Source organism: Hyaena hyaena, unplaced genomic scaffold (genome assembly GCF_003009895.1).
Source record: "Hyaena hyaena isolate Hyena2069 unplaced genomic scaffold, ASM300989v1 scaffold_279, whole genome shotgun sequence".
In the NCBI taxonomy this organism is placed as follows: domain Eukaryota; kingdom Metazoa; phylum Chordata; class Mammalia; order Carnivora; family Hyaenidae; genus Hyaena; species Hyaena hyaena.
Window position 1 is genome coordinate 1,233,408 of NW_024080910.1, and position 10,946 is coordinate 1,244,353.

Here is a 10,946-nt window from a genome sequence, read left to right on the forward strand (position 1 = left end):
GTAGTGTAGATATGTAATAAGCACCTTACGTTTTGAACAGCAAAGGAAGACAGGATTGAGAGGAATGACAGGTTTTTAGGGTTTTTTTTTTTTTTCATGCTTATTTATTTTGCAGAGAGAGCAAGAGCACACGTTGGGGAGGGGCAGAGAGGGAGAGGGAGACCCAGAATCCAAGAAACCGTGAGATGATGACCCAAGGCCAAGTCAGATGCTTAAGCAACTGAGCCATCCAGGCGCCCCTAGAGGAACAACAGATTTATGTTGGGCACACAGACTCCTGAGAGAAAGTAATGAGTAACCCCGATTGGGCTGGTCCTGGCAACTGCTGCCCCAATTAGAAAAATCTGCCACTATCCAAGATACTTCAGGAGCAAACTACAAACATGAAATTTGCCATGTTCACTGAAGTTAACAGGATTTTAGTTAACTAAGAGTAGTTAATTGGTTACAACTTCCCTACTCAAATAATTTTCAAAGGTGAACACGGCTTTCTTAGCAGCTTTCTTACTTCTGGTAGTAGAAGAGAATTCAGTTCAATAACTGTTAACTTTGGTAAGTTTTCATCCAAAGAATTTTCCCCATATTGATTATACAATGGAAGAAAATAGGGAACTCTGGAATTAACTAGAGTTAACAGCACTAAAAACAGTTCCTAGAATGATCTGGACTAATTTAAGGATTGGACGTTTTTGCTAAAATTTCAATGGAGGTCTGGAATTTTAATAAGCATTATGTTCAGAAAACAAAACACAAGTCTAGCTGCAGTTTTCAGGTTTATGGGGAAACTGATTTCTTATCTTTTTTCTAAATATTTTCTAAGTTATTTCTAAAATAAAAGTAATATTTTAAAAAACAAAAAGAAGACAGTATAAAAATAATTATTACTTATTCATTTAGTAAATATTTGTTGAGTACCTAAGCAGGGCAGGGAAAACTAGGGACAGGTGTGAAAGATTGGCTTACCTCTCTATAAACTTCATAGCTTTTAAAATTTCTATTGGGCAAACATATATATACATATATATCAATTTGGTTTGTCTGAGGTTTTTCTAACCCAATTATCTCTAAGGAGAGATGAGTCACTCTGAACTCCAGTGCTTACAGCCTCTCATATTATGAGTTACTCTCTTAATTATTTTGATCAACAACATATTGATGGAAGAAGTCATGTAGCCTGACTTAAATTCAAGCTGCAAAACTGGAATCTGTATTTTAAAAATAGATAAGTGAACTTTTAAAGATCACTTTAAAATGCAGTGAAACAGGGGGGATGGGCATGAAGGAGGGCACTTTGGGGATGAGCACTGAGTGTTATGTAGAAACTAATTTGACAATAAACTATTTGTAAAAAAAAAAAATAAATAAAAAAATAAAAATAAAAGAAAAAAAAATAAAAAAAATAAAATGCAGTGAAACAATTATTACATTGTAGTGGTTGTAAATATATGTTGAATATGATAGTGGGGAAAAAGCAACATATTTGAATTAGCATATTAAATAGATATAAGTAAGCTAATATTGTGTGGATATTTGTTTCACTTATACCTCAAAATTTTAGCATATCAAGTCGTCCTATTTTCAACTCATTTTTGAGAATGCACCTAGAAAACGGAGATCACCTTATATTTGAACATATCTGAACTAAATTAAAATTAATTAAAATTGGTCCTTTTTTTTTCCCCCTGCTGAGCCACAAACAAGGTATTTATTAGACATTTCTAGTAGTTTTACAATGTTATGTTCAGGGAATCCATTTTTAACAATTTTAACTACCTAAAGCTGAATTTTGAAAGAATAACATCTTACAGACTTTTCTTGCAACATAGTAAGACTTAAAAGGTTTTTTAAAACCTAGTAGAATAACTAATTTATATTTTCATTATAGTAATTGAGACTTCTGTCTTTAATGAACCTCGAATCTCCAATTACTGAACTGCAAAATGAAATCACAGAAAAGCCACCTGAATATCAAACATTCATTATCATAAGTGCTCACAGAGAATACAAGATGAATTAACAATGAACCAAAGCATCTAAAATTAAATTCACTCTTCGTACATGTACTATAAATGATGACAAAATAAATTACATATACATATACATATACAAACACATATACATACATATGTATTTATATAAGATATACATGAAATTATATGACATTTTCCTAATTGGGCGATTACACAAATTTTTACATTACTTGGTCTTTATATTAATTAACTAGGTTCTTTTTTTTTTCATTACAGATAATTTCCTGATGAAGTTATGGAGCAAGCTTAGGCTTAGAAAAGTTAGGCAAGTTATTTATACCGTGAAAGATAGCTGAAGGATAACTGTCTTCAACTGAGACCGAAAGATAGAGATAGCAGTTAACATTTATTTTCATAATCTAAAACATATTATGATCTCAGCAACAGAGACCTATAGAGACACTAAAGAGGGGGGTGGTTAGAGGCATTTGATCAGCGTTGGGGGAGAAAAGAGAGAAAGGCATTATCCAGAGAATTCTGCCCAGCGGTTGCCTGACCGCTGCTGACTTCTTTGCTCCCTCTTGAATGTCAGTCTGGTTCTGGCCCAGGCCCAAGAGCTAAGTTTCAGATCATGGCAGGCTTAGGAGAACAGTGCAGACTGGAACATCTAATCCCACCCTGGCTTGCCCTAAAATGTCCCCTGAGTCCATCCAGTTTCTGAGCCTGCTGCCTAAAGCTGTTTCTAGAAACTCAGATGCATAGAAGAGCCATGCCACTTTTGCTCCAGTTTTGAGTTTGGGCTTTACCACACAATTTTTTTTTAAAGAATTTTCATCTTCCCACATACCATCTTTTAGAACAGACTGCTTAAAATTCCTTAGAGGAAATGAGTCAGCTAGCCGATGAAAGTGGGCATCTCCATATTTCCAGGACCAAGGTAATCATCACCCGTTAGGAACCTACCTGTCACATGGGAAGCCAGTGCCAGGCACTCGAGTTTTCCTGTTGCCTTTTCATCCAGAGGCTTAAAATGAATCTCCTTAAAATGTTTTGGTACGTGTGGGCATTCTCCTGCTTACACAACCCCTGTTGGAAAGTAATGTTTGTAGGCTGCAAAGTGGCTTTCTGTTGAGGTGACAGCCTGCCTCCCAGAGAAGGTGCCAGAAGAAGGAGACCTCGAGAGCCACTGTGAAGATCATATGCCTTGATCCCTTTTCAGATACTGGCAAAGAGCCAGACCCAGGGTATTGCTACAATGAGTAGCTGGGCGAAGTGGCAGATTGCCAGGTGACGGCCAGACTGCCATTTATCAAGTGATGGTTTTTATAGACTCCCAGTAACCCATACTGAACCCTGTGGTTTCTGGGAGAAAAAAGAGCCAGATTATTCTCCTATTGGAAACAAACAAACAAACCAAACACTAGATTTAGGTCTGCAGGATCTATATTGGTCTTTCAAAATATTTGAGTATTTATTTTGGTAAATAGCCTTTGCAGGATCATATGTCTGTAACTCACACTTTTACTGAGTCTGGGGATGCTCTTTGCTATTCCAGTTGCCATTAAGGTTCCCTCATTTCACTAGGCCCAGGGGCTTTATAATGCTGTCTGTAGCTGCCTCATTAACTCTCACCCCTCTTGGGTTCTCTGAATCTAATTTTTTTCAATATGATAAGGAGGACATCATTTAATGTGAAAAGTGTCACAATATTCAAAGAAAAAAATGAGTATTGATAAACTGAGAAAAACATGATTACCATAAAACGACATCTTAAAATGTTTTTTATAATTTAGGATTTGTATAAACAAAACTAATATTTATTAATGTGTCCTATTAATTCATGCAAGAGAGGATTATACTCTATATTTAGAGTACTCCTTTCTTGCGCCTTGAAAAAAAAACAGTGGACGCTAAGGATTCATGAAATACGGTTTACAAATACATTTTTAAGTAAAGCTTATTATTCTTTTCTTGTAAAACTAAATTTTTATAAATCCTAAAGTTTTAAATTTCTTTTAATGCTCATGTGAGAGAAAAAGGGGGAGACAGAGAGTGTATGCGCAAGTGGGGGAAGGGGAGAGAGAGAGAGAGGGAGAGGGAGAGAAAGAATTACAAGCAGCCTCTGTGATATCAGCACAGAGCCTAATGCAGGGCTTGAACTCAGGAACTGTGAGATCATGACCTGAAGTGAATTCAAGAGTCAAGATGTTTAACCGACTGAGCCACCCAAGTGCCCTATAAATCCTAAAATTTTAATCCTACTTCAGCTAACTATTCGTCAATACTCAGGACCATTATGGAGTTATTTTGGTTAAAATGTTTAGGGTTAATTCATTAAAGGATGGAAATTCAGATACAGAAATTGCTTAAGATCTATACTTTGCCTTATTAAAACAAAACAAAACAAACAAACAAACAAACAAACAAACAAAAAAACTCAGAAAAAGGAATACCAAGCCCGGAGATCTTAAATCTCTAACAATGTAAATATCATATAATTTAATATAATTGGTAACATTTTTTTGTTGAACTTAAGAGTAGATTTCAGGGGCGCCTGGGTGGCTTAGTCGGTTAAGCGTCTGACTTTCGCTTGGGTCATGATCTCGCGGTTCGTGGGTGCGAGCCCCGCGTCGGGCTCTGTGCTGACTGCCAGCTCGGAGCCTGCAGCCTGTTTCAGAGTCTGTCACTCCCTCTCTCTCTGACCCTCCTCTGCTCACGCTGTCTCTCTCTCTCTCTCTCTCCTAGAAATAAATTAAAAAAAAAAACATTTTAAAAAAAGTAGATATCATACAGAATATTCAGAAAAAAATAGAAAACAATTACAAATGAGAAACTGGGATCTATCTATAATGATTGAGCTAAAGTGCAATACTAAAAACTACCTCTTGGGCCAACAACATTGTATCATAAAACAGCTTGTTAATGTTCAGAGGTTACCAAGAGGGCAAAAACGTAAGCATGAAAGCTGAGGTACCAGCGCCAGAGACTCAGATTCAGGCATGGCTATGCTCCCTGCCTCACTTACCAAACAGGACTGTTGCAGTTCTATCCCATAAAGCTGCTGTGAGGAGTAAAAGCAATCATGTTTGATGAAGTGTTTCACAAGTTTTAGATAATCTAATCTTTTTAAGAAAAACAAAGGGCAAAAAAAAAGGAAAAACAAAGGGCAGGTAATTCAAAAGAGAAACTAAGGTGATAATGAAAAGTATTATCAAGTGCTGAGCATAGCACCAAAGATTTTACCATGCACTGTTCCATTTAATCTTTATAACAACATGATAAAGAACAGTAGGCATGATTATTATCTCCATTTTATGGATGAGGAAACTGAGGCACAGGGAAGTCCAAGGAAACATGGTTTGCAACTGGCAGAGCAGGAATTCAAAGCCAGTTCTACCTGATTCTAGAACCTCAATACTTTCATATTAGTGTTACAGGAAAAGTTTAACTTCATTAGTTATCAAAGATTTCACAATTTAAAGATATGGAAATGGAAATATACGATAAACATCAATTCCAGTTGTCTCTATAGAGAAAAGGAAGGAGGGGAGAAGAATTGGTACAGGGCACACAAAGAATTCAGCCATAGATATAATATTTTATTTTTATAAAAAAACTCTGAAAATATGGAAATGTGTTAAAATTTAATAAGCCAGGGCCATAGGTTACTATTTTTCTTCATGCTTTAAATAATTCATGGTAATGGGGTGGCTCAGTCAGCTGAGCATCCAACTTCAACTCAGGTCGTGATGTTCATGGGTTAAAGCCCCACATCAGGCTCTCCACTGACTTCGTAGAGCCTGCTTGGGATTCTCTCTCTCCCTCTCTCTCTGCCACTCTCTCACTTAGTCTTTCTCTCTCTCTCAAAAATAAATAAATAAACTTAAATAATTTATGGTAAAAAATTAAAACAGTAAGTTAATGTCACCCTATTTTATTTATATGAAGACAAAGTAAGATGATCCATTAAAAGCTAGAGACACTAATATTCTCATACACTTCTGGTGATATAAATTGGTCCAACTCTTTTGGAAACTAATTTGGCAATGTGTTTCTAAAACTATAAAAATAATCATACTCTTTGGTCCAGCAAATTTCCTTTTGCTACACTATCCTAAGAAACAATTATCAAAATATGCAAGTACATTCGCATATAAATACACATGCTGGAAAAACTATATGCATAAAGATGTCAACTGCAGTATTATTTATAATAGTGGAATATGATAAACAATATAAAATTTTAAAAATAGTTAATATTTTGCAACCTTTAAAGTAATATTTAATTACGAAGGCTCTATAGTAATACATGTAATGGTTGTGATGTAACATTAGTCGAAAAAAGTCAGAATATGAAATTGCATACCCCCTAGAATTAAATCAATGAAAAAATAAGCATAGAATAAAGTTTAGGAAGAAACACCTTATAATGAATGATGAGTATGGAACTAGTATTAGGATGAAGAGATCATGAATATTTTTCTTTCTCTTTCAAATTTTGGATAATAATGATCTGACATATGGGAATTTTGGTTTGGTTTGGTTTGGTTTCTATTTATTTATTTATTTTGAGAGAGAGAGAGAGCAAGCAGGGGAGGGGTAGAGGGTGAGAAGGGGAGAGAGGGGAAGAGAGAGAGAGAGAGAGAGAGAGAGAGAGAGAATCTTAAGCAGGCTCCATGCTGCTCAGCACAGAGCCCAACTCAGGGCTCCATCTTATGACCATGAGATCATGACCTGAGCCAAAATCAAGAGTCAGATGCTTAACCCACTGAGCCACCCAGGTTTCTCTGACATATTGTTTCTGTAATATAAAATTATACCATGATGCAACCCAGCTTTGGATATAATGAGATATGTCTGAAAATAAACTAGAATTCAAGGGAGAGGATGAGGAGACCCCAGGAAGATTATAGACAGTCCACAGTCAGTTGAGGAGTTCAGAGGAAGGGAGGTCCATCCGGTTGGGGTCTTTGGGAGAGCGCCCTGAAGGAGGAGCTGTCAGTGGCTTTAATAATTGGTAGAACTAATCGTTTCTCAGCCTTTTGGCTAAGATCAAGTGTAGTATCTGTTCTTATCAGTTTAATAATTGGTAGAACTAGGCCTAGAGGAGGGCCTAGAGGAAGGGGGCAGGCAAGCTTCAAACAGTAGAAAGATATGAGGTAATGGGGAGGCAATAGCACTTCATGTTTTATTTTCAGTTTTGATCTTCTGATTCTTTTTCAGAAAATGCAGTGGCTTTAAAGTTGTCATGGTTGAATTAATTCCACAAAACAACTGGTTGTAGAATCATAGCAACATAATTATGAGCTGTGCTTCTGGCTCCAAATCATTCACCTAAAAATAATCACAATGACTACATCTTGGGAAAACAAAGCCATTACCTATTCTTGTGCTCCAGCTATCTTGGTAGTCACTTACTGGAAAAATGGATCGTGGGTAAAATAACTACATGTTTTCAGAACTCTGGTTTGTTACTCTTACCTTAACTGAGCTGATTAATGAAATAATTTTTAAACTGTCTGTCTACAGGCATTCTCTTAAGCATGAACATGACTTAGGAAAAAGCACACAAGTCGGTCTGTGTTCCCCCAGGAACACAGCCCTGGCACTCCTGAAAGCTGATGTTGTTCCTTCAGGGAGTATATTTTTCTTGTGCAGAAAGGAGCCCAGAGGTCAGGGGTGGAGCTGTTCTGAGTAGGTAAGTCTCCCACATGGGTAAGATGAATGAGCCTGTATGCTCCACTGCCCCCCACATATGCCAGCTGGTCCTTGCCCAGCTTCCTTGGGTTAGGTAAATACTCACTGAATAATGTATGAATTGACGGGATGAATGATGATGGTTATCATTCACAGAAGGATACTCTGTGCTAAGAGTTTATGTTCATGAACTCATATTGTCCTAAGAATCCTGCTGAGTATAGAATTCAAATGCCAGGGTTCTTAGGTTCTACTACCTCTAGCTTTTTTTTTTTTTAATCCTCTTAAAAATAAAAGTGGTCCATTGCCATCTTATACACTGGTGACAAATCTGCTGTTTCTCCCCACTTCTCCAGATTTCTCTTTCTCTCATCACATTCTGTCTCCCTGCACGGGCCAGATCCATCCAACCCCCTTCTCCATCCCTCTTGTGTTTGCCTTCCCTTCTTGTATTGCCTTAGCCAGTACCATGAACACATCACCCCAATTCTGTCACTCCCAAAGTATCACCCACATATGACTGCATGTGTAACAGACATCTTTTTATGTTCAAGTGAAAAGATAAGGAATGGTCCTGTGGTGTTAAAGTGACAAACAACTCAATATTGGATATTAAGACTGCAGCCCCAAATAGAGCTCGAGACTGGACTGTTCTGCTGGATTTCTCTCCTTCCTGAGGTTGGTGCTTTCATCTCAAGCTCTAGGATGCTCAAAATACTTCCTTATCATGCAAAACACTTTAGTTCTCTGTCTGGGGCTTCCTTGTTCACTTCCAAAGCAGGCCCATCAATCAGGGTGTTTCGCTATACTTAGAGTCCTAGGAATCAGAAGGCCTGCAGTCTGGTGTACTTTTAAATAGCACCCTTCAATGCTATGTTATTATCCACATTTTACATAGATGAAACAAGGTTAGTGAAATTAAGTGATTACCCAAGTAAAAGGACAGAACATGAGTTAAAAGCTGGGTTACCTAACTCAAAACTTATGCTCCTCCCATTAAGCCAGGATGAAAGTATGAGAGAGTCAATACTTACTGAATGTTTACAACATGGCTGGCTCTGTTCTAACAACTTGAGGGGCATTAACTCATGAAATCCTCACATTAGCTACTATCAACTTCATAGGTACAGAGACAGTAAATAATTTGCCCAGAGTCATGTAGCTAACAAATGGAAAGTTCAAGATTAGAACCTAGAAAGTTAGTCTGTATGGGTCTCATCATTAGCTACAGTGCCCATCTAGAGTTACATGCTCTAGATCCCCTCAGTCCTTTCTGTGGATGGAAATGGGGTCAGAACTGGGTGACCGTTTAATCTGTACCATGAAAATGACCCCAGTGTGGTTTGGAAACTCACATTTTCTGAAGCCATGAGAGTGCAGGGGCATTGTAGGGTCTGAATCTAGTATGAACTAGATTTCCTCAGTGACAAACAGTGTAGTAAACTTTGTAACTGTTGCTTTTGAAAATTATAATGTAATTGAGCCTTTTATTATTTAATGAGTTGCTGGAACTTCACTTAATTCATTTAGGTAGTCATTCAAGATTTATCTATCATGTCCTCTGTATGTCACCTATAGTTAGGCACGGCCAAAAAGATGAATCCTTCACATCCAGGTCCTGGAGTAGCTCAGAATCTTGTGGGGAACTTACAGTCTAGTGCATGCTGTTACATGACTCATTCATCAGAACATTGCACATCTGATGATACTTGAAACTTGAGAAAGTCCTATTTAAGATCATGTGCACAAGAAACAATCTACAAATTTGTCTTTGGAGAAAGAGAAATGGCTGTCTCTTCAGCAGAAGCAAGCCCTCCAACATAAAGAAAGAAGATAAAGAGAGCCTGAGTGACCACCCACGTGGCCTTCCAGCCAGGATCCTACAAAGAACATTCAAACACACACTGACCTGAAAAGTCATGACCTGGAGTTCATGATCATATTCTGAGTGTTAAGAGGTCACATCACAAGGAGTATTGAAGGGCACCTGGGTGGCTCAGTAGGTTGAGCATCTGACTTCAGCTCAGGTCATGATCTCACGGTTCATGGGTTCGAGCCCCGCATCGGGCTCTGTGCTGACCTTCCCCTGCTCACTCTCTCTCTCTCTCTCAAAAATAAATAAAACATTAAAAAAAAATTTTTTTTTAAAAAAGAGAGTATCAAGATTTACATGAAGGCTAAAAAGGCAAGTTAAATGGTAAGATCAAAAAGAATGTTTTTTCCAATACTGATCTATAGGGAATGGTGCTGAGATTCTAGAATTCCCTGCTAGGTTCTTTAGAGGAAAAATTTATTAGCATGAAAAAGGCATTACCTTGGATCACCAATGCTTGGTAGTACTATTTCTCAAGAATATAGAACTTGCTTTGATTTATTTTATGCTCAAAGTTCCAATCTAAAGTTTGATCTCCTGAGTGGACATGACCATTCAGGCAAGATGCCTCATGAAGATAACCACTAGCAATTCTTTGAACAGGAACATCTCTCATTTTAAATTAATAAATAGACATCTTCACTTAGAGATGGATCTTAAATATGAACCAAAGCAAAGGTTTTTGAGCTATACCTGTAGGGCCTCACTTGCAAACAGCAAGTTTTAAATTGCATGAAAACTGTGCAGTGTTTTGTATTTGGTATCTATGCTGGAGTATCTCAATAAGATTTCATTTAAGAAAAAAAAACGAGGCCCATTGCAAAAAGTAAACACCTCTGAAATTTTGATCCATTTCTCTATTCACAAGGAACTGAGGCCCAGAGAGATTAAATGATTCACTAAAATGGCAGAGGCAAATCTTAAAACTAGGCTACCATTCAAAAATAAACGATTAGGACCTCATCAAGATTAAAAGCTTCTGCACTGCAAAGGACACAACCCACAAAACTAACAGGCAACCTACGGAATGGGAAAAGATAGTTGCAAATGACACATCAGATAAAGGGTTAATATCCAGAATCTATAAGGAACTCACCAAACTCCACGCCCGAGAAACAAACAACCCAGTGAAGAAATGGGCAGAAGACATGAACAGACACTTCTCCAAAGAGGACATCCAGATGGCCAACAGACACATGAAACGATGCTCAGCGTCCCTCCTCATCAGGGAAATACAAATCAAAACCACACTGAGATACCACCTCACGCCAGTCAGAGTGGCTAAAATGAGCAAATCAGAGAACTCTAGATGCTGGCGAGGATGTGGAGAAACGGGCACCCTCCTACACTGTTGGTGGGAATGTAAACTGGTGCAGCCCCTCTGGAAAACAGTGTGGAGGTTCCTC

At 37.7% G+C, this 10,946-nt stretch overlaps 1 non-coding gene across 1 annotated transcript; it reads left to right on the forward strand.

The window, feature by feature from the left end:
• Nucleotides 1–6,996: 6,996 nt before the first annotated feature.
• Nucleotides 6,997–7,188, forward strand: LOC120241122. Its single transcript, XR_005530837.1, has one exon. It is a non-coding gene; the product is annotated as a U2 spliceosomal RNA (small nuclear RNA).
• Nucleotides 7,189–10,946: the final 3,758 nt, after the last annotated feature.